This window comes from Canis lupus, chromosome 25, assembly GCF_003254725.2.
Source record: "Canis lupus dingo isolate Sandy chromosome 25, ASM325472v2, whole genome shotgun sequence".
Taxonomy (NCBI): Eukaryota; Metazoa; Chordata; class Mammalia; order Carnivora; family Canidae; genus Canis; species Canis lupus.
The window spans coordinates 38220001-38244796 of NC_064267.1; the positions used below are offsets into that span (position 1 = coordinate 38220001).

Sequence of the window (24796 nt, forward strand, 5' to 3'; positions counted from 1 at the left end):
CAACTCTCCCTTCAAACCCACCTGAATTCTCCTTCCCATTTTATTCTTCTCCATGACACTTACTAGCATGTGATAACACTATACATTTAACTTATTTATGTGACTTATGATTGGTCTTCTTGCACTCAACTCTATGCTCCCTAAGAGTGAGAATCTTGTCTGTTTCAAGCACCATGTCTTTGGTGATGACAACAGTATTCGGCATCCAGAAGTTTCTCAGTAACTGTTACGTTTAATGAAAGAATAAATAAAGGACTGGGGCGCCTGGGTGGCTCAGTCAGTTAAGTGTCTGCCTTTAGCTCAAGTCATGATCTCAGGGTTCTGGGCTAGAGCTTCTGCTCAGCGGGGAGTCTGCTTCTCTTTCTTCCTCCGCTGCTCCCCCCTCCCCACCACCTGCTCATGCCTTTTGGCTGTCTCTTTCTCTCTTTCAAATAAAGAAATAAAATCTTTATTAAAAAAAAAAGAAAAAAAAATGAGGGACTTACATTTATTATGCTTACCGATGAGCCTTGTCCCCTATGTATATTGTTTTGAAATATTAGCTATTGATAAGAACCATATAATTTTTATAAATAAACATAGGCTATGGGATTATAGTAAAATATTTTCTACTAAATGCATGAGATAAAAAATATTTGAAGGAGGAGTGAGTGTTAGGGCAACGGGGGACCATGAGCCAATCTAGTGTGGTTTTGTGGAGACTTCTGTTACAGAGCCCTATCTTCTTTCTGGTGCTCAACACGTTGAACGGTGCAGGTGCAAGGTGGCCCCCTTGTGTGACAATGTGCAATCCAGAAGTGAGTGGTTCCAGATATCCTGTGGCTTTTAGTTAACTTACCTCAGGTCTTCTCGCAAATGTCTCTGCCTCAGAAAGCCTCCTTTGACCATCAATTTAAAACTGTGGGGCAGCCTGGGTGCCTCAGTGGTTTAGCACCGCCTTCAGCCCAGGGCGTGATCCTGAAGACGCGGGATCAAGTCCCATGTCAGGCTTCCTGCATGCAGCCCGCTTCTCCCTCTGCCTGTGTCTCTGCCTCTCTCTCTCTCTCTCACACACACACACACACTGTCTCTGTGTCTCTCATGAATAAATAAAATCTTTAAAAAAAATTAAAAAAATAAAACTGTAGCCTTCTTCCCCCAACTTTTTTTTTTTTTTTTTTTTTTTTTTGCCGCAGAAAAATGAAATAAGATGGTCACATTTGACCTTGAGAAGCCACTTTTTATAAACGCAGTCCTCGATTTTGTATGAAGGTGGTGATCTTCAGGAAAATTCTCACTTAACCAGCTTGTCCAATAACTATGGCCTACATAGATATAATCTACCTATTTAATAAGCCTTCTCTTTCATCACAGCTGCTTTTTACTGATGGGCCATTCCCTTTGCCCCGGAAATAACCAGACTTAGTTGAAGCACATCCATACACTCCGGACTTGAGCCACTCATCTATCTCTACCTTGTCATGCAGTGATTTATGTAAGATAGAGAAGGAGAGATACTGATCATTCCTTGTCAAAGTGTGGACACTAAGGAAGCTTCTTTCAAGAACTATGAGAAAAATATCAAGATACTATAAAAGTAAGAAATGGGGAGGTAAACTGTATCATTATTTTAAAATTACCTTAGGTAAATAAGGATTCCATACAGAAGCCCTTTTGATCTGTGGTCACTGAATGGTTAGCAATTTCAGTGTATGTCTTTAACTCCAAATAGATTTTACCCCCTAACTAACTCTCTGGCATCTGTTAAAAGAGCAGCCACATCATAGCACATGCAGAATTTTCAGATTTAACTTGTTTCTTTTACAATATTATCAGAGTCTGCCTCTGGGTCATCTGATTTCCTGGGATAAGATTACATTTCTATTTTAAGAGCTGAAAATAGTGTTTTGAAACCCTTTTTAGATTATGGACCCATTTGAGGATCCAATAAAACCTATAGACTCCCTTTCAGCAAGATGTAAGTATTCAGAAAATGTGCGTACATGGAGGTCACAAATCTTGGAAGTCAATCTCTGGACCCTCTTATCCATGGTAGCCTAAATCTCTAACTCATGAGTATAAAAGATAGGAATGTTGTCTGGTAATGAAGCATTTTATAATATTGAGCAACTCTTGTGTGACTTCCTCTCTTTCTAATATTTGCATCTAATGTCTCCTCTATTCCTCTTTGGGCGCCACAGTTCTTTATCCTGGAGTCCCTCCCACTCCCCTGACTTCTGCAATGTGGGAATGACTCATTTATCTCCTTGCTTAGCTGTTGATTGCAGCTTCCTTAAGTACTGGCAGAAGGAGGCATTGCCAGGCCACATATGGGGATGTCAGATAGACATAACTTGGGGTGACTGCAAAGAAGGAGGAAATCCTGTAGCACAGAGTATGGCATTCCATGAGATGGCACCACTAGAGACCTCCATTGGCTTATGCTTTCCTTGACTTCAGACCAAGTCTGTTTCTTTGGCATTCTCTGATACCCCACACCATTCCAATAAATTCATTTTCTGTTTAAGTTCAGAAATGTGTTGGAGAATTTTTAAAGAGCCTACCTAGGACAATGGGCAAGAATAGGAATAAAGGGAAATCAGAGATTAGTTGGCTCAACCACCAGAAGTCACTGTCAAGCTCATTAGTAAAGAGATCTGGTGCCAACACATGATCAGAATTTATTAAGTGGTATACTCAAGGCATTGCTGGCTTCATGAGAAATACACAATGCCCTTCCTAGCCTTAAGAAGCCTGTAGCTGACAAAAGAGTTCACTATAGTTTGGAGGAATCTAGGAAAGCTTTTATAGTAAAGACAGAACCTAAGGAAGGCTTTGATTAATAGTGGGAGTCAAATATGTGGAAGAAGAGTAAAGAATACTCCAGGAAAGAGTATCTAGAAGGCATTCTATCTTTTTTTTTTTTTTTTTTTTTTTTGAAGGCATTCTATCTTATGCCTTTTTCATCTTCATGTAGCATGAAGAAGGAATAAGAAAAAATGGTAAGATCATGGGATATGGAATCAGCTTGGATTCAAAAGGATTTGAATCCACTTCCTAACTGTATATTTTCAGCTCAGGTTTCTCATCCTTCATAAATTAAGGATAGCACAGTGGCCACCTCAGAGAATTTTTGTGGGGATAAATTAGATGACATTTAAACATTTCACAGTAAGCATAATAACCACTTATTACAAAAGGTAAGAAGTAGTCAAAACAGAGTGTTTAAGAAGAAGTAGAAAGTCCATCCTGTCTATAGTCAGGTTGAGGAGGAGAAAGAGAGGTAGAAACAACTGAAAATAGAAGCCAGGTCCAATTAATAGAAAGCTTTGAATGCCAAGATAAGGCATTTATAAGGAAGTTTCCATTATATCCCAAAAGCCATGGGAAATCTTGAAGGATTTTTGAATTACAATTAAAATAGTGCCTTTGGATGGTTCATTTGGTAGCAGTATTAACTCAGGTAATAACAGAATGGTGGAGGGTAGAAAACTTGGCCACAAAAACATAATCATAGATTTCACTGAGATTACAAATGAAGATCCAGCGATCATTGGAAAGTGATTGGTAGCTGAAACTTATTGAGCACGTATTGGATCCTGGGTGCTGATATAAATTTACAGTACCTTCTTTAAACCAGTAACACTGTGGACTAGGTATTATTACTATTATTATTATCACCCCAGTTTTATAGAAGAAGATATTTGGGTCCTAAGAAGTTAAGCAATTGGTCCAAAGTCCAAAAGAAAATAAGTAGCACAAATAGGATTTCAATGAAGACAGTCCAGGTTCAGAGACCAAGCTTTGAACCAGAATGGAGATTCGAAGATGCCAGCAGGTTTCTGAATTTGCCATCAAGGAAATGGATGATATGACTGAGGGACATAGGGTAGTAAGTAGAGAGGACTCCTCTTCCTACTAATGCTGATGTAGAGATAATTGAAGTTTGGGTCAAGAAGATAGGAAAATGGACATTCCAGCACCATTGTTGAATATGTGCTCGGAACTCATGAAAAAATCAGGGCTGGAGAAGTGAAGATGAATGTCTTCAGAAGGGTTAACATTGAAAAGTCTAAATTGAATTTTTGGAGATCAGAATAGTACAGAATTGAGAATACAGTCTTGAAGTGTTTTTTTTTTTTTTTTTTTTTTTTTTTTTACATATGATAGATAGAAGGCCATTTAGGAAGTTGAGAAGACACAGGGATAAAGGCCAAGGTAGTACGGCAGTCAGATGCACTCTGTAGGGAGTTCAAGGAAAGTGCTACATGGCATCTGAGCAGAGATGGATGTAGGACTTAGAATGTCCAAAAAGGTTCAGTGTGAAAGATAAACAAGAGGAAAAATAAGGATCTTGCGGTCTTGAATCCAGACAGATCTATATTTGAATCCTCTTTAGCCATCTATTAGATGATTAGATTACTTGACCTCTGTCTGTCTTTTATATATTCAAGGAACAGTGAATATATAGCTTATAAGATTATTGTAAAATAATAAGTGTTAGTACCTGGCATTGAGGAACAATATATATATTTTACATATACACACATAATTCCTATATGTATGTATATATATAGACATTTGCTGAATATGGTAAGTATTTATTAAGTCTACATAGGTTGTATTTACGTACAGACACACCTACATATTCATAGTATTTAAAGTCTGGCTCCATAGTGACCAGGAAGAGAAAGTAAGTTTGTGGTTTTCAATAGATAAGAGTCTGGATATTTGGAAGTTCGTTAAGATGGGAAATATTACCCATATTTTAGAAGAAACAGGAATTTGAATGCTAAGATGTTAGAAATTGGAGAAAAAGTTGTGTTTGTATTAGTTTCCTATTGCTGCTGGAACAGCTTACTGCACATTTGGTGGCTTAAATCAATATGCATTTGTTATCTCATAGTTGTGGGTCAGAAATCTGAGCACAGTATGGGGTACAATGTGATTCTCTGTTAGGGGCTCACATGGTTGAAATCCAAGTATTGGCTGTGTCCCTTTCTGGAGATGCTAAGGAAGAACCTGGCTCTGGATTCATTCAGGTTATTGGTAGAAATCAATTCCTTGTAGTTGAGGGACTGAGGTCCCCATCTCCTTGCTGTCAGTGTCTAGAGGCTGCCTGCATTTCTGGCTTGTGGTCTCTTTCTAAGCTAGCAAAGAGGGGTTGGTTGAACAATCAGAGAGTCTTGCAACATCTTTAGAAAACTGTCTCCCACGTAGTTCTTATTCTGGATTACATCTTGGTTTCTGTGCTTCACCTTTTAAAAACAAGCTTAACATCATAAGTGTACTGAGAAAAAGGTTTAGGTGAGGACAGTACGTGGCCTTTGAGTGTCACTTCCACTGAGCAGTGGAGACACAGGTTGCAGGGGTGCTAAGAAATGAGTGAGAGGAGATAGAAATTTGGCTTATAGATTCCTTCCTGGGAAAAACCAGCAATGAGATATGGGTGAGAAAGACAATTATAGCTGTGGGGAGGGACAGCAGAATCGAAGAGACAAATTTGAAGATGTATAGTGATGGAGAAGTAATCAGATATATAAACACAGAAAACAAAAGCAATAAGCTAGGTAGCAAGTCCGAAGGTCATCTTTTCTTTTAAAAAAGATTTATGTATTTGAGAGAGAGATAGAGATAAAGAGAGAGAGAAAAAAATCATGCATGGGAATGGCAGAGGGAGAGGGAGAGAGAATCCCAAGCAGACTCCATGCTGAGTGGAGCCTCACAACCCTGAGATCACCATCTGAGCTGAAACCAAGAATTGTACATTTGACTGACAGGCCACCTAGGCGCCTCTATGAAGTCATCTTTAAAATGTTTAATTCCATTTGCACAATAATTGAATAGGCTCTATGATGGGCAAATGACATCTTCACCAAATCTCAGAAATTAGAGGAAAGAACCTTGGGTTTCATTGGCATTGTATCTGAACCAACTTGATAAAAATGCTCCAAAAAGCACTGTTAGGAATACAGAGTCACTGAAACCTTGGTGGTTAAGTCTTAAACAGCTACCCATGATGTCATGCCTGAATCCACAGAGCCTAATTCGAGCAACTGGGAACAAATGCAGACCTGATAGCCTAGATGAACTCTTTGCATAGTCTGCCCACACTCCTTCCCTGTAAGAGGATATTAAGATAACTCTTTTTTTTTTTCCTCTTCCATTTCCAATAGATTTCCCCTTTGCCTGAAGGTTTGTGTGCTGCATGGCTTTGGTCACATAGGACAAAGCAAGCCTACATCTCTGGGTCCGGCTCACCACCATCCACGTTATTTAAAGGAAGTGAAGCACAAGTAGCTACTTCCTACTTCACTGTGGTCCCTCCGGAGCCTGGCCCCAGGCAGCAGTGCTCTTTGCTGAGGCTCACTACTTCCTGCTACAAAGGTGATGACCGAACAGCCCAGAGTTGCCCTGGGGGAGCATTGAGGAGTTTAAACGTAAACACAACAAAACCTCTTTTATTTCTAAGTGTAGAGCAATGTCTGTGGAATAGAATAGTTCTTCCAGTCCCCCAACTTCCACTGCAAATAGCATTTGTTTTAATATAAAATATTGAGAAATTTCATGGAAAAGAAAGAGAGCCATGTAATATGAACTTCACGGACAGAGAATGTAGACTTGCCGAAAATAGAAACAGACTGCAGTTGTGTGCGTGTGAGTGTGTGTGGTACTGTGTGCATCATGTGTGTTTGTTGTGTGTATGTTGTGTGTGTGCATGTACATAAGCATAAAGGATTTTTACTATATTGAAAAAATTTATAGTATTCCACTCATAGCCCTTTAAACATGTATCAAGTTGTAATGATACTGTTTATATTATTGAATTTAAATAAGTCTCAGGGAGTAAAGTTTCCCACTTAATCAGGATTTGACATGGGAGTGAAGGGGAGTAAAAAACTCATTTCTTACAGAGTCTCATGAGCCCATCTTAGAATCTAACAGCAATCAGTGAAGAGGTGATAGATTTTTTTTTGTCTTCTCAATTGTGGACTTTATCACTGGCTCACAAACTTCTACTAGGAAAAACATTTAGCTGGAGGCCCTCATACATCTCACTAATAACTATCTTAATACACATGATATAGGAAATGAGGAATACTGGCTTTAATGTTTGCCCTTTTCTTAATGTCCTGTTGGATATTTAGGTATTTATCACCCATCCAGAAGTTTTTCCTGCTTTATGGTAAAGACATTCAGCCACCCTTAAGACATCAACTTTAGCTTGGTCTGTTGGAAAGCTGGGAGCTCCTAAGAGGCAAGCATTCATGCTTACAAAGACCATGCCTTAACTCACACTCCCCTGACACCATGGCCAGAGCCAGAGCATAAAAACATGACAATAACAATGCAAACACACACAGCTGTTAGATGATGTTCTAGGCTTATGTTTCACACACACATATATCTGGATTGTTAATGCTGTTTAAAAAGTCATGCAGCTAATTCTTCACCTAATGTTGTTTTCCTATTAAAAAATAATCAACCCCAAGTCAACATATTTTCTCCTGGACAATTTTCCCTCTATCTTTTAAAGACTGAAAGGCATTCTGGATTGAAGCAGATGATTTCTTTTACAAATGATCGGATGAAGACATTCAAACACAGCCTCCCAGAAGATGGGAGTTGAGGGACTCTGAATCAATGCTATTATCTTTGATCTCATGGACTACTGCCCAACAGCCATTTCCCCCAGAGACGGGCATTCTCTCTGCTGGCTGGCTTGGATCCCATGCCGGCTTCCCACTGCTGGCAAAGTTAACTACACACAAGAGTTATTTCTTTTAAAATAAAACAAGCACCCACAATTGGCCTCCTATAGTCATTCCAATTGCTAATTACCTTGCTTTCACAATGACCGTCACCCACTGTTTAATAATTACCCTGAAAATCACGTTGTACACAGTTTTATGGAGAGGGCCAAGGTCTTTCAAATCTGTGAAGCTGTAATGGAAAAATAGGTTAATTTATATAACATCGGAATTACATGTATTTTATTCTGTGGTGGTCTTTACTGCAGAAGAATGTGTCTTTACAAAGGGAGGGCAATGAAGCAATTTTACCCAAGCTATTTTGATAAGGTGACAAATTGTCACGTAAATGCCAAACCCTGAGCACACATACCACCAACTCTTCAGACCAACACTGTTTGCTGGTCGACCTGATAGCCTAGATGAACTCTTTGCATAGTCTGCCCACAAACATTTCCTTAATGGTGTCACAATGCATTCAAATTTCCTAGGGCCTCTGCCAGGAGGAGGCAAAGCTAATAGCATACTTTGATTTAAGCCCTTAATACCTTGCATGGTAGAAACTGGAGAATAATGGAAGGGTCTTGGCTTTTTCAATCAAGAGCTTCTTTCTGTTTTGCAGAGAATTAATCGTTGGGCTTTCCTTCTTGAGCTGAATGCACGGTGATAAATTGTTGACCTTTTGATGTGTGATAGGTCAAGGTCCCCAATTAAAGGACAAATTAACCTTCTGCTATCTGTTCTTGTCAGGTACACAGGAAGGAGTGCAATAACAAGCAAAGATTGGACAAGCTCTGACAGGGGTACCAGTGTCTACTTCATCTGGTTCATGAGAATGGGAACAAATGCAGAGAGGCTCCGATTCTTTGGCAAACATTCCTGGTCCTGGTCCATGCCAAGTATGAGTGACAGAGAGAGAATTAAGACAGAATGCCCATCTGCAGTCCCCATGAGAGATGGTTGGGTGGAACACATCAAACAATCTATGGAAACACAAGAAGACAGGAACTAGGTGTCAACTGAAGAACAGGAGTCCAGAACATGAGGCCATAGAGACATGGGGCTGTGAGTCAAGCCTGGGCAATGGTAGGACTTTGAAAGTCGTGGATTCCTGGAACCTCTCTAGGACTTCAGAGGGCCTGATGGTCACTAATCTGACTTGTTAACTAACATCCAGGTGATTAATTTAAAGATGCTACATGGACAACACTTTGAGAAACCATGACTTCGAAGCTGGTTCATCTAAATAGTTTTCTTTGTTGAAAATCATATAATAGTGACCCCTGGGCCCCACTTCCTACTGCAAATTGTTCTTTACACTAGGCTAAAGTCTTATTTATAAAATCACATGTTTTCTTTCCCTTATGTATACTCAATCAGGCAGAACTAACTAACCAGTCACACCACCTTGAACATACGAGGGATAGAGGGAAAAAACTCTGGAGGGAAAAAACTCTGGAGTTTTCAACCAGCCATTGAAAACTGGGCCTGAGATGGGCCCCATCTCACTTCATTTCCTCTTTATTGGCCATCCCTTAGACTTTTGTAACTCTGGTCAAACTTGTTCCCCAGTTATTGTACAAATAACGTTTTCTCAAACTCGGCACTACTGACATTTTGGGCCAGGTCATTCATTCTGCAGAATGCTCTATCCACTAGATGCCAGTAAATCCCCCACCTCACCCTGCTGGGACAGCTGCCAATGTCTTCAGACATTGCCAAATGTCCTCTGGAGGGTGAGGGGAGGAGGGAAAAATCACTCCTGCTGGAGAAATCTTTGGTCCAAATCCTAATGCAGATTATTCCGCCTCAGTATTTCCTTGATGATGGCTTTCAGGCCCAGTGACCTGCTGGCAGATAATGGAGGCTGCTCTCCAGATCAGGGCTAGCTCCTCTCGAAAGCCAAGTTGACAGTCAGTTGGTTGGAAGAACCTCAAGGCTACTGGCTTTCCAGTCATTCCCCTCTCTCATTTTTCCATGCCTTAAGTCCTGCTACTGGAATTAGTTAGGGTCTGGGTTTCTGTTTCTGGTCTGGGCTGTCCCTATTAAAACACAGCAATCACTTGCTGGGGAAAAAAACATCTGAAGCCATGATCATCTTCACTAACTCAGAGCGCATACAGCACAAAAGGCAAGCACATTTCAACAATGGGAAGGGTGAGGTTGAGAGTGTGGTGTTTGCCCTTGTGGGTAAGATCACGGGGCTGGAGTCTGTGGGCCTCTGTGTGGTTCCTGGCCTTCCCACATGCTTGCTGTGAGCCTCTGGACAAGTTACCCAGCCTCTCTGAACTTGACCTTCCTCACTTGTAAAAAGAAGATAAGCACAGCACCTACTTCACTGAGTTCTGTGAGGCTCCATAAAAGAATATTTATAAAGAGTTTAGCACAGTAGCTAGAATAGAATAAAATGCTCAGTGGACCTTAGCTACAAGTTTGATGAGGAGGCAGCTGCATTCAGGAGGTAAGTGATCGTAGCTGGGCTGCCACCACGTATGGCACCATGCCACGGTGCAGATGTTCCTAGATGTTTGTGTACTGAACATCAGGAGAAGTGGGTGGGGGGATTAGAAGGGCACCTGCTTTAAAAGTGGCAGTGAAAGGGAAAAGACATTCTAAAATGAAGGGAGTGGCCAGAGGACCTCATTGGCCTGGATGTGGACAATTAGGCTAAATGGCACCCCCTCCAAAGCACACTGGATCCTTCCACAACTGACCTCTTTATGCTTGCTGTGCCTGGCAAACACTGTACATTTCATTTTCAAATCCCCACTGTGCACAACTACAAAAGCTTCCAATTATCCTATTTCTGTCATCTCCCTTCATCCCACACAAAAGACCCAAATGCCAAGGAAGTTAAGAAAGCCAAGATTTAACCAGTATCATATGCTTTTTTATCTTTTCATGGTTACTTTTCTGCCCAAGCAGGACTGTAAATTCCCAGAGCAATAAACAGTATCGTCTTTATGTCTGCACTGTGCTGGGTCTCCTACTGGCATGTGGCAAATACCAACATTATAATTACCAATTTGATGTTGTGAACAGGAGAAAAGGGCACAGCGCTTTCTTTCTCTCTGTCTTCTCCTTCTTTCTTTCCGCAACTTTCCAAGGCCACAGCAAGGTATCACAGTACACTGACAAGGAGACATTTAATCTGACTTTGCCCTCTTTTGCAAGGGTGTCACAGACTGGGAAGGAGATCTATTACTTCGATACCATTAAAGATCTTTGGTGGCACTGATAGTTGGCGTCTCTCTTGCTTTGGTTGGCATTCAGGATTATGTTTTCAGTAAGCAGTTTTGAGTTATCTTTCTGCGCCCATAACTACTGAGGGGAGACTTCCATCAGGAAGGCATTTCCTTTGTTCTTCTGGCAGAGAGCATTTGTGCTCACAAGGAGAAGAGCGCGGATGGCAGATTGGAGGGCCGTGTTCCAGAACCAGTCCATTTACTGATTGCCCCAGTGACCTTGGGCAAAACAGTAACCTCTCTGGACCTTATTGTCCTAAAGCTTTTTCTCATATCTAAAATTCTTTGTTTTTGTGTTATTTATTTATTTAAAGATTTTTTTTTTTAATTTAAAGATTTTATTTATTTATTTGAGGCAGAGAGAGCGACAGTGAGAGTGAGAGAGCGCACACGTGGGGAGGAGGGTCAGAGGGAGAGGGAGAAGCAGACTGCCTGACATGGGGCTGGATCATGACCCTAGCCAAAGGCAGATGCTTAACTGACTAAACCACCCAGATGCCCCTGTTTTTGAGTTTTTTAAATAAAACAATTTGTATTATACATTTCCAATAGACTAATGACTGGGCTGAAAAAATAAGCTTCTTTTCTTTTTTCTTTTCTTTTCTTTTCTTTTCTTTTCTTTTCTTTCTTTTCTTTTCTTTTCTTTCTTTTCTTTTCTTTTCTTTTCTTTTCTTTTCTTTTCTTTCTTTTCTTTTTTCTTTTCTTCCCTTCCCTTCCCTTCCCTTCCCTTCCCTTCCCTTCCCTTCCCTTCCCTTCCCTCCCCACCTCTCCCCTCCCCTCCCCTCCCCTTCCCTTCCCTTCCCTTCTCTTTTCTTTTCACCTCAAGTGCCAATTGGAAAAGAAAGATGAGCTGCAATCAGCTGCCTTTCTCCCTATTGGGTCCAGATGGTATACCAGGAGAGCTGCTATCTGTCCCTTGCTCCCTGTTCCCAGCTAGATTTCATTTCAAAAGTAAACAGCTGTACCTTCTCGCGGATGACATTGTCCTTGACATCTTTTATAAATGGAGCATTGAAAAGAATTTTGGCACTATCTCCACACCCACTTGTTTTACTGATACTCTTTGATTTTCTTATGGGGGACATCTTGTCTACCCCCTCACCTTCCAGAGCACATCGAACAGGCATCCTGACTATATACGTGGACTGGAGCCTTGAGAAGAAGGACCCAAAGGCAGAACACATTGTTGTTTATACCAAACACTCCCCAAGTTTTGCACATTGTGGTTCCCAAGCTCTTCTTCCTGTGCTTATTAAGGCCTGTGGTTGAATTCTTCCTTCAATCTGATGGGCTTTTCCCACCTTCAAGCTTTATTCCCCTTGACTGAGATAAAGCCGCGTTCTGTTTGCAATCATATAACATTTGCAACCATTTCTCCTCTGAAAACAAGTACAGTATTTGTGGTAAGTATTTAGAATAATCAGAAAAAGAAAACAAGTTCTTTGCCTTTAGAGAGCTTAGAAGAGAGGGTTTGGCAAGCGCTGTCATGGGAGATTTGCAACCAAACCAATTACAAATCTCACTATTTTTTTCCCAAGTATTGTGTTTTTTCTTAAGATTTTTATTTATTTATTTGAGAGAGAGAGAGAGAGAGAATGAGCTGGGGGAGGCACAGAGGAACAGTGACGAGCAGACTCCCCACTGAGCAGGGAGCCTGACTTGGGGCTCCATCCCAGGACCCTTGGATCATGACCTGAGCTGAAGGTAGACACTTAACCCACTGAGCCACCCAGGTACTCCTCCCAAGTATTCTCTTAATCACTAAAATCAAACAAGCCAGCTCATAAGAAAAATTAGCTCATTACTTTTCTTTCCACATACTACTCCACATGACTTTATCTTCAGGTCAATATCACCCAGGTGATAAAATCAGAAACACAATATTCATTTTCAACTTCCTTTACCACTCATCATTAAATTCTGATTACATATTTTCTCTTTATTATCCCTGTCACTGCAGTAATCTTCCTGTCTAATGCCAAGTTTGACCATGTCATTCCTCAACAAAGAAGTCTTAAATGGCAACCCCCTTGACAACATCAGTGTTTCCCCAACTGTGCTCTAGGGCTTCCTGATCCGAGAGTCAGCTAGTGCTCCAGAAAGAGATACCCAATGTCAAATAAACTTGAGAAACAGTGGATTGAGCAAAGCAAAGCTGGCGTCCTCACTGAAGAACTCTTCGGGGCTTTAGATTTCCAATGTGCAATGTGAATCTTTTGAGGAATGTGTACTAGGCAATATTTTCCACAGATTTTTGCATAGAAGCGTTTTCTTACAGAGCACTTATATTCTCAGTCACACGGTCTGGGGCGGAATGGTCTCTGCAACCCTGTGGATGCAGTGAGATACTTGGGGAGACAGAATCTAAAACATCTTCTTTCTGTCTTTTTTTTTTTTCTAAAGTATTTTCAAATAAAGAAAATGACAGTGGCGTCTTTTCCAGGGTAAACAGAATTTGTAGGAGTTTATGGGAAGATGTCTGAATCAGGGCAGATGCCAGGTTGCACTGGTGCTAAAAGGAAGGGAAGGCAGCACCGTGGCTGGTTGCCAGGGTGACTGCAGGCTTCACAGTAGGATTTTTGGGCCCTGCTCCTGCCCCAGAATGAGTACCAGGCATCATCCACCTCTCCCAGCAATGATAGTTCAGAGCACCAAAACCAAGTCTCTGTGTACAGCAGCAAGGGAGATACATAATTTAAATACTTAACAGAATTTGCTCAAACTGGACAAAAGGGGGACCCCTGGGTGCCTCAGCAGTTTAGTGCCACCTTCTGCCCAAGGCATGATCCTGGATTCCTGGGATCGAGTCCCAAATCGAGCTCCCTGCATGGAGCCTGCTTCTTCCTCTGCCTGTGTCTCTGCCTCTCTCTCTCTGTGTCTCTCATAGAATAAATAAATAAAATCTTAAAAAAAAAAAAAACTGAACAAAAGATAACATCTATTTAGGTACATGGCTTTGGGTTTATTGGGCCTCTGTGAAATCTCAGCCTAATAGGATGAGGCGGGGGCAGATTTTCAGGGTTGTGTAGTAAGCACTGAATAAGCACTGCAGTCAGCATAGAAAATAATTCATGACCCAGTTATGGTAAAAACGTGGGACGTCTGAGCCCTCCCTCTATCCCTGCCCTCTGCCTCTTCCCTGCAATGGCTGGTGATACTCTAGTCCAGTTTGTAAACAGAGTTCTAAAAGGATTTATTGCTCTCGATGCATCAGTTTCCATATTTTCTACTTGCATTCTGTTGCTGAAAATTAAGTGTCAGATATCTATCACCACGTTCCCCTTTGCTATTTTTATAGCCAAGAAAGGGTAATCTGACTTGGTATTATTTAATTATATCTGTGGAAATCTTTCTGAATTAAGAGTCACAGTATACATTTTTCAAAGTCATGGTTATGATCATTAACCATGCGTTTACATTAGCATCAGAATCATTTTATACCCATATCAGTCAAATACGCTGTATTACAGACAGTGCAATCCTCATTGGCTCAAGTTGGACACTCAATGAACGTGAAGATCTCATAAAAACTTGTAGGGGAATGACCATCAGCCAATGATTCAACTTGGTCCCACAATGATATTTTTCTGCCACTAATGTTTGTTGGGGTCGTTTGGCCACTAATGTTTTATAATATTGGAATCAGTTGATTGCATTTTAAAATAAGAAGGTTTTACATAACATCCCTGGCTACTGTTTCTCTTAAAACAGTTCAAGATCTGATGATTGAGTCCTATTTTCGGACATGGGAACATTGTCCATTGCCTGAGTAGAGCAGCAGCCACACTCTCTATATGGACCGTGCATTCAATTTACCAGGCTCCCCACTGCTCCTATTGTCTCCCTGTCTAGCCCATGTGACCGGGAAGCATTTGAGTTGGAAACCCTTGACTTGAAGTTTGACATTCAAGATCCTATCTTTTAGTAAGGCTATTGTAACTGGGAATTCGACTTAAGACTTACTTGGTCCCTCTACATTAAGCAGGAAGGCTAAAGATGTTTGCTGCCACTTTTTTGCAGTTAACCAAGGTATGTATGAGATCAATAATTTACTCCTGAGAATTCCCCAAATGTGAATATGCATCGATAACTTATTACTGCTATCTAGTAATAAAATCGAGTTTCTGTCCTCACATTCCTACCGGGACACCCCCTTCTTGAGTGGATGGGCAAGAGAATATTTCTGGCAGTGATTAAGCCACAGAAAGCATTAGAGTACATGACATTTCTTTGACTTCTTAAAATTAGAATCATTTCAGAGCTTGTGTGAAAAACTGGTGTGGCAGTTAATGGCATGGTTCATCACCTCCTCATGTAAATGATGGAAAGAGGATGCTAAACAAAATCTTTAAGAAGTGACAAAGTATTTGTTTTGAAACCAACATTCTTCAAGTTAGAAGTTTTATATTAATGATGAAAGAAAGATGACAAGAGCCTTAATATAAGAGGTTATCATGATATTACTAACTTAATTATATTTATTTATTTATTTATTTATTTATTTATTTATTTATTTATTTATGATAGTCACACAGAGAGAGAGAGAGGCAGAGACACAGGCAGAGGGAGAAGCAGGCTCCATGCACCGGGAGCCCGATGTGGGATTCGATCCCGGGTCTCCAGGATCACGCCCTGGGCCAAAGGCAGGCGCCAAACCGCTGCGCCACCCAGGGATCCCTACTAACTTAATTATATATATATTTAAAATTATCCCCTCCATGCATTTTTAGGACATATCACAGATCTGGATAAGAAAGCACCTCATTCAATAAAATAAGGATGGGAGATCATAAATAATCTTAAAGACACTTGATAGCTCCAAGACTCTATTATGTTAGAGGAGTACAGCTATGAAAGATTAATGAACGTTTTCATTTCTTCTCTCCATTTATCCCTGGAAAACTATGAGAACACCATTTCTTTTTCTTCATAGAAGCTTCCCTGTACTGGTAATCACGTAAGTCATGATGAAAGACTGCAGAAGTCTTTCAAATAATTGAGTGATTTCATAGTACTATTTCCAGATATGCTATGGCTGCATTTTTCTTACAGTTTGAAAGATGGTCAAGAGATGACTCTGCTATACTTCACACTCTCTAGCAACATGTACTGACACTTTTCCTACTAGTGTCAGAGGAGATTATTTAGTAATGGACTTATCCCAGAAATCCTCCCTCCAAAGCACCAATACCATTTTCTCAGCTTTTCCATCATTACCACAGTCACGGTTTCCCTGCTAGGATGAATGAAGCTGGGCAGAGAATCACCTCTACGGCACCCATTGATCGATCTCTCAGTCAACTACCTTTCTGGCCTCTCTGAGCTCAACATTAAACCACACAACTTTTAAACTGTCCTAGGAGTAAAATCCAAATGTGATGCCAACACTTTGTTTGCTGACATCTTTTGTAATAAATGACAAATGCTTATAGCTTAGTCTCACTGTTCCAATAGTCAGCTGGGCCATACACCAAACTCCACCCTCAAAAAAAAAAAAAAAAAAGAATGAAAAAATGTAGAGAATCAGGAAAAAGAAGACTATCAGGGGGAATCTGGCATTATCCTCAGCTTTTCTTAAACTGTGAAGACAAGTACTTGAAGAGTTTAAAATAGTGTAACTATAGAATAGGATATTTTAATTTCAAAAATAGCAGCAAGGATAAGGGGGGTGGAGAAGGGGGAAAGACAAAGTTATAACGAATTTCTGAAATTCTCTAGTGCAGGTGTAAGCCCATTTTCCCAAATTATTTTGATATATGATTAACGATGAACAATTAGCAACTGCCCAGGTTTGGATTTAATCCTCTTACTATAACATTTCATAAAGTTGGGCTTGTATGTAGGGAGCACAGGTTACTCCTATATGGTTTTGTTCAGGAAAGAACTATTTGGCTCTGGAAGGTATCTAGCACTCTTTATTCCAAAACCTATTAATAATGCCTGGGAAGCATGGTTTAATGTATAAATAGTGTTGGGAGATAATATAATATTTATACCCATTGCAGAGCAGAGGAAAATGGGACAGAGATGTTCAAGAAGGCAAGGAGGCACTTGGGAGTTGTGTGTGGTTGGTGTGAGATCCACCTGGATGGGTCTCAGGGACCCAAAGATTATTTGGTTCAGAATCATCATGCTTCTGCAATTTGATCTGAAATTCAAAGAGCTACATCCTACATATTACATTTTCTTTTTAAAATTAAATTAGACAACATATAGTACAGCATTAGTTTCAGATGTAGTATTTAATATTACATTTTCAAAATATCTATTTACAGTTTATATTTGAAAGGACTAAAATGCAAGAGTGGTGCAGGTTAGATGTGAAGCCTTTGGTGGGCGCTTTCCTTGCTAAAATTGAGAAGGCTACCTGTATTCAGATGGATGTAATAAAATTAAGTCACTGAATTTCAAATGAATTAGAAAAACTCTTTAAACGATAATTTCTATAAATACAAAAGATATTTGGTAAACAGTCAAAATGTAATCTGTTGTTCATTTTCTAAATGCGAATGATTCTTTAATAGAGTTTGATCCTTAAAGAAAATCTCTGAAATAGCTACCACCGGACTAATCAATAATTCCTTTTTGAGTAGTTCTAGAAGAATAGGAACTGAGGTGCCAGGAATAAAACATGATTTTTCCATAGGTTTAAACCTTGGCCTTCAAATATTTCTAAGGAAGGCGATTCCTGGTTATGAATATTTCAACAAATTGACATTTAAATCTCCCCTCTCAGAAATATGCCCTCAAGAAAGCAGAAATCCCTTTCTTCTTTCTTTCTTTCTTTCTTTCTTTCTTTCTTTCTTTCTTTCTTTCTTTCTTTCTTTCTTCTTTCTTCTTTCTTCTTCTTTCCTTTTCTTTTCTTCTTTTATTTCTTCTTTTTCTTCTCTCTTAGAAGGGAGGAACAGCAGTGTTATAAAAACCTATACCTCACTGATATACGACTAGAAGAGGGAAAAATTCAGAATTAAGTAGACAGACATAGGGCAGTGCTGCCCACTTTTGTTGCCTATTATTTCTAGTGTGAATGTCCAGAGCAAAAATACTTCTCGCTGATGGCTCATATCAACATTATTGCAGCAGAGAAAAGGGAAACTCTTTTGGTAGAAAATAAGAACTTCTACTAATCAACTTTTTAATTGTTTAGAACAAAATTAGATAATTAGGTTGATTTAAAAAAAATCACTTTTGGATCTGGTGATGTACATTTTCCCCAAAATATAATCATTCAATCTCCTAAGTGTATGTGATAAATGGCCTATTCAATGTCAAGTGCTTCAACTTCACAGTGTGTGCCAAGTTTAAGGAGGCCTAGCCAGAACCCTAAAAGTGCTCAAATATCATGTTGTGTAGAAGACAGAGTGGAGTCTGGCATATAGGAAATATGAAAATAAATGTTTGCTGATTGCATGCCCAACAACAGGTACTGTTAAACACTCTTCCACGGCAAGGTCAATGTTCAGATCCAAGTATGCAATTTACTTTTCTGCCCTCACCTCCCAATACGATCCTTATATAGTCCATAATGCAACCTTCTTGGATGGATTTTTGTCTTCCGTATCCCTCTGATGAAATCTCATGGCACCTGCTTCATGCTTCTCTTGTGGCAATTACCTATTTCTCTTTAGGTTGTAATCCCTTAGGACTGCTCCATTGCTGTGGTATCTTCTTAGATCCAGAGTTCCTTAATTACCTTCCTGTCCTTGAAAGAGCTTCGTTTCAGAACTTTCATACAGCAGGTGCTCCATAATTATTAAGAATTTAACCGGCTGCTGTAAAACTTCCATACAGTGTGCTTAATTCTGAAGTTTAAAGTGCCATTTCTCAAGAATTTATTTCAAAATGCTTAAAGAAGAAATGTGAATTATACTCATTTATGCAGGAAGGGCCCTAGGTATCATATAGGGCTGGAATATTCTCCTTCCCACAGGATTATTTTCAGAGAAATAATTTTTGAACCAACCATGTTTCTTATATACAAAGAAAATGTACTTTTCAAAGAGACATGTTTAAGTAGAGTGAAATGCTAATTTTGGAAATTGGAATGCATTATTAATCATGTCGTTGTGGCTTCCAGTGAATGTAATTACTTACTATCTATAACAGAATTGAGCTAATTGATTAACGTTACCCTGGAAAAACACAAGTGGGCACAACAGACTCTCTGACGCCTTCTGATATTTGGCAAACACAGAGTGCTGAGTGTATACATCATCCACTCTCAGCCTGCTCTTTCTCTCCAAATTCTTTTAAAAGACATTTTTGAAAGGCCTGCATATTCCTGAGTAGTAAAAATTATGTGGGCAGCTAGAAAAGCACAGATGAATGATGCTGGGTCATGGCTCTAACTCCTGCTTGACATTCACTATAGAAGGATATAAAGGCATGGCGTCTTTGCACTGGTACCATACAACACATGCTGTTTTAAATATACAAAGTAACTATCACATAGCCTTTTAAAATTTATGTAACACTGAATTTCTATTTTTTCTGCAACTGTTAATGTAATTCCTGGGGCAAAAAAAAGAAAAAAAGGGAAATGTTTGCTTTACTACTACTTTCTAGAAATCTTAAGTGTTTATTTCCTCCTTCTGGACATCAGTAAGACTACTGCCTCTGCTATATGAATCATAAAACTGAGCATACAGGCTTTAAATTTTTTAATATTTTTAAAAATATTTTATTTATTTATTATCTTAGGGAGAGAGATCCAGTGTGGGCAGGGAGGGGGCAGAGGGAGAAGGAGAAAAAAAATCTCAAGCAGACTTCTTGCTGAACGTGGAGCCCGATTCAGGGCTCGATCCCAGGAACCTGAGATCATGACCTGAGCCAAAACCAAAAGTTTGACACTTAACCAAGTGAGCATTCCAGGTGCCCCGGATCATATAGGCTTTAAATCTGAGAAGTTATCACACAACATTCCTGAGACAAATGCAGAACAACTCTCATTGAAAAGATGCAGAAAAATGCTAAGTGTGACAAAGAGAATAATGGGCTCTGTAACAAGTTTCTTTGGACTAGACCTTAACACTTGTTGGGCTTATGACCAATTATATTTTATTGAGGCTGTGAAAAAACATAAATAAACCCTTCAACACAAGCTAGCTCATGGACATAAAGTTAAATATTATCCTAAAGCAGATATTCAGGTAAAAAATAGAGGGTCACATGTAACCACATCTGTGAATAACAAGGCAGGACTCATCAATACCTTTGGAAAGATGTCTTTTATGTCTAAAATCTAGTAAGTGCTAGAACAAGTAGAAACTCATGAAATGATCCCGTTCATTGGACATGAATCATTAGAATCAAAGAGATAAAGTTCCATCCATCTTCTAATCTCCAGTTTAGAGAGTTTACCTTCATATGACTTGATCATCTACATAATAAGTAAAAATTTCAGTGTTTGCCTGGTGGCTTGACATTGGCTAGGATGTACCCCAAATATGATTTTGTAATGAGTTATCTGAAATTGCTGTTTTATTTGGTGACTGTGACAGAAAATAGGTTATATCAGTGACCCTAATAGATCTCCCTATCAGATTACAGTAGGGAATTAAATAAAAAATTGGCTCTGTCCCCACACATCCTAGGTCATGATCATGTTTAACTTTGTGATTAAAAAGATCTCTTGAATCACTTACAAAAACTCACATTTTGTTAAAAAGAAGAAGAAGAAGAAGAAGAAGAAGAAGAAAAGATGAAAGAAAAAGAAAGAAAGAAAGAAAGAAAGAAAGAAAGAAAGAAAGAAAGAAAGAAAGAAAGAAAGAGAAAGAAAGAAAGAAAACTGCTAGCAGGTATTAATAATGACTATTTCTAGGGATGCTGGAGGGGAGAGGGAATGTATGGAAGAAATTTGAGTAAAACCCCTCAAACATTCACTATTTATCTTATTACTGACCTGCAATACTTAACTATTCATGTAGCATATACTTTTACAATTTAAAAAAATACAAAAAAGGAAAGCCAAGAAGCTTTATTTAGTCTTGATTTTTCCTCTTCTGCAACTGCAGTTTTCTAATACCTATTCATTATCCATTTAGGGGAAAGATCTAAATAGCAATCACCAGCTGAATTTTGAATGGATTCATCTAAATCTACACCTTTGAACACGGAGTCATGTAACTACGGAGAAAATAACACAACTTTAAATCATGACCACGACCATGCACCTAAAAGAGGACATTTACTAGGAAATCAAGCATGTGTGAAACAAAAATGGCAAGGAGAAAGCTAACAGAGAATGATATGTTTAGTATTTTTACTGACTGAAATAATTCCCATGTGGTATTCAGAGGAGAGTGCCAGAAAATAACCTCTAGGAACTAAGAATAGTCTAAGTTTTGGATTCGTTAAACCGCAAGAATATGAGTCTAAGTCTAAAAGAATCCAAGGCAGAACGGGTTCTGGGACTAAGTGGGTAAGCTCTTCTCTGCCAGAAAGGGTTTTGCTATCAAAGTGTGAAGGCTGAGGCTCGCCTCCATCCAAAGGTCCTCACCTTTTGCAATCTACCCAGCCCCTATTCTCAATTTCTTGCTTCCTCTTTGGTCTTTAACACATCACTCCTTTTAATCTATTTGGTATTGAGAAATCCACTTGGTACTGGGTATTTGGTATTCTCTGTGAAATGGTGACAAATTGACATTTATTGCTAGGAAGTAAGGAATTAAAAGAAACAGTATCTACCAAGATTTATGAGTTTTACCACAAAAGTTGTATCCTCACTGGCTCTATCCTCACAAGGTTCTAAATAAAATAATAGATTCAGTGCTGGGGTGGCTAAACAAGATAGTAGATTACTTTTTCCAGACACACAGGGCTCCATTTAAAACTCTGGGGTGCCTGGGTGGCTCAGTTGGTTAAGCTTCTGCCTTCAGCTCATCATGATCCCGGGGTCCTGGGATCAAGCCCTGCGTCCTGTCCTGTTGGGCTTCCTGCTCAGTGGAGAGTCTGCTTCTTCCTCTCCATCCCCCTTCTTCCTTCCTCCCTCCCCTTTGCTCATGCTGTCTCTCTCTCTCTCTCAAATAAATAAATAAAATCTTTAAAAAAAAAACAACAACTCTGGTTTTCAGGCATGCATCCTGGTTGAGTCCATATCCAACCTCATGGTGTGCATACATGGAAACATTGACTGTGCTTGCATGGACACAATGGAGCTGGATGTTTAAAGACAACAGGAGGTTAGAAAGTTTCTTTGACTGCAGAACAGAGCCAGAGATACACATGTAGATCTAGATCTACCCACACAAACCTCAACCAAACTGAGGTAGAAGGTTGGGGAGGTAAAATGAAAGCAAGGCTTGCCAACGTCAGGTGGTAATGCCTTCAGAGAAGCCCAGTGTCCTCTGCAGAACCCCAGGGCAAAGCTCTCCAGCTGCCATTTCTTTACTTCTCCTGGTCTCAGTTGGAGATGGGGCTCTCTGCTTTGCTCGAGTTGTTTACACAAGGAGCCAGTTGTTTGAAGAAGAAGCAGTTTTCCCAAACTGAGGGCACAAGCCTCTTCTGGCACTTTTAAATTTACATAGTGATAATCTCCACGATCCTGTTTCTCCTTTCAATCCTTTCATCTTCAAGGAAGTCGTCTAAAGTCTTGATGATCTTAAGTAACTTGAAACACAAACATATACTTGAAAGTATATCACATGAGATATACTTTCCCCAAAAACAGATCTGAAAAGCACCTGGAGGGTAACTAAGGTGATTGCAAGGCGCTTACTCTTTTGTGATGAACCCATGCACAGTTTGTAACTTCTTTATGTTTTCTGCTGTGCAAAAAAAGATATATTTGTGATCAGACTCTCTATTCCTCACTTCTTTGCAAATGAGTCTCCAGGGCTGTTGGTCGAGGCAACATTTCTGGAAATTTTCTTTGGTTCATTTGTCTGTTTGTCCAAACAAAAGCCTCCCCTGCCTGTCACATCAGACCCTGAGGATGATTCTGGCCCGGTTCCATCAGTTACAGACCTGCTCCGCTCCACCTCAATCTCAGAGCTAAAGGAACAATGTGGTTATATACAATCTTTAGCTCAAAATCCATGGGCATTCTTGTTCAACAGCGTGGGCAAAAATGGGACAAAGTGTGGCAGCTATGAAGAACAGAGAGACTTAAGGAAATAAAAATTAGAGAACAAAAGTGACACAGATGGAAATGCCCCTTGGTTTAGAGTGGTACAAAAGCAGACTAGTTTTAAAGCAAGCCCGACAAAAAGGCCTTTTAACGACCCAGTGCTACTTCGATTTGAAAGAGGAAAAAAAACAAAAAAAAACCAAAAAAAAAAAAAACCACGTTTCACACTTCATTTCTCTCCCTGCTCAGTGACTCTCTTCCTCACTCACATCTCTCTTTGTCCCTGAACCCCATCTCTACATTTTGGTTCACTTATTTTTTCCAATTCCTTTCATTTGGAGGATGTCTCGGTTCACTGGCTTTTTCCACTGAGTCCCCTCTTTGAATAACTTTGGTTTACTTAATGAGTCTCTTAATATTCTTGCTTCCTTATCGGGTGGAGAAGTGAAGAACCGTCATGCATCCCCAAACGGCTCCTTAGAATGAACACAAAATTATAAACAGAGTATGTTCTCCCGTACAGAAGTCACTGATTTCTACGAGGCAGGTGAGCAGTAGGTATTTTGCTCATTTTACACAGAAAGAGGTACATTGCCTTAGCGCAGCAGGCATGTTATGCTGAGTGTGTTTCCTTACGTCTCATGTGGGTCCACAGCCCTGCAAGGAATCATCACTGTGCTACAGGTCAGGATGCTGAGGTTCAAAGAATGCAAGAATTCTCCCTCAGTCCCAATCTTTCCAACGACATAAGTCCGACATCGAGACCCCCATTACCAATTCTGGTTTTTGTTGTTGTTGTTGTTGTTGTTGTATAAATTTATTTTTTATTGGTGTTCAATTTGCCAACATATAGAATAACACCCAGTGCTCATCCCATCAAGTGCCCCCCCTCAGTGCCTGTCACCCAGTCACCCCCACCCCCCACCCACCTCCCCTTCCCCCACCCCTAGTTCGTTTCCCAGAGTTAGGAGTCTCTCATGTTCTGTCTCCCTTTCTGATATTTTCCACTCATTTTTTCTCCTTTCCCCTTTATTCCCTTTCACTATTTTTTATATTCCCCAAATGAATGAGACCGTACAATATTTTTGCTAAGGCATAGCATTTTGGGAGTCAGAGATCTACACGGTAACAGAAATAGATTTCTGTGCTCGATGCAGAACTCTGTGAACTCCTTAATCTGAAGAGATTACAAGACAGTGATTTGCCTCCCCCCCCCCCCCCCATTCTCTCCACCGTGGGACTCCTGGACTCGCAGCATAGTCATATTCTGTGTCTCTCCGAAGCACCTGTTCTTACTGGGTTTACTCTACACATTAACTAGAATTTACTCTCTTGGTATTCAATCCTTAAAGGAAAATCAGGAGACAAATAGTTTAGAGCAAGACAATGGCAGAATTGGGTTTCATCTCTGTGTAGATCTATTCTTCTAAAATAATCAGAAAAAGGTAAGTAATCAGAGACCGGATAAGATTTGCTATACTATTGATCATGTTAGTATTTTGCAGTTAGCATGTATATGGTGTCATCTGAAATTGTGTACATATTCTGGAACTACATAATCTTTGGATTATGAGGGGGGAATAGTATGTAGTTAAAAAGAGCGTGTCTTTCATTTTGAGACACAGACCAATGTGCTTATTCTGCTGCCATCTCTTACAGAAGTGACAGAGGCAAACTTCTCTCTTTGGTCCTGAGTTTCATCTTTTTTTTTTTTTAAGATTTTATTTATTTATTCATGAGAGACAGAGAGAGAG

General features: G+C 39.8%; 1 protein-coding gene and 1 long non-coding RNA gene across 8 annotated transcripts in view; one reads left to right on the forward strand and one right to left on the reverse strand.

Moving 5' to 3' along the window:
* Positions 1-9090, forward strand: part of LOC112669809 (uncharacterized) — a 20891-nt gene extending 11801 nt beyond the window's left edge. Inside the window, exons 4-6 of the long non-coding RNA XR_007405750.1 lie at positions 1354-1576; positions 6156-6366; positions 8481-9090. This is a non-coding gene — a long non-coding RNA (uncharacterized LOC112669809). The remainder of the gene's footprint in view (positions 1-1353; positions 1577-6155; positions 6367-8480) is intronic.
* DOCK10 (dedicator of cytokinesis 10) overlaps positions 1-24796 on the reverse strand; it is a 260529-nt gene that overhangs the window by 162760 nt on the left and 72973 nt on the right. The window lies entirely within an intron of this gene.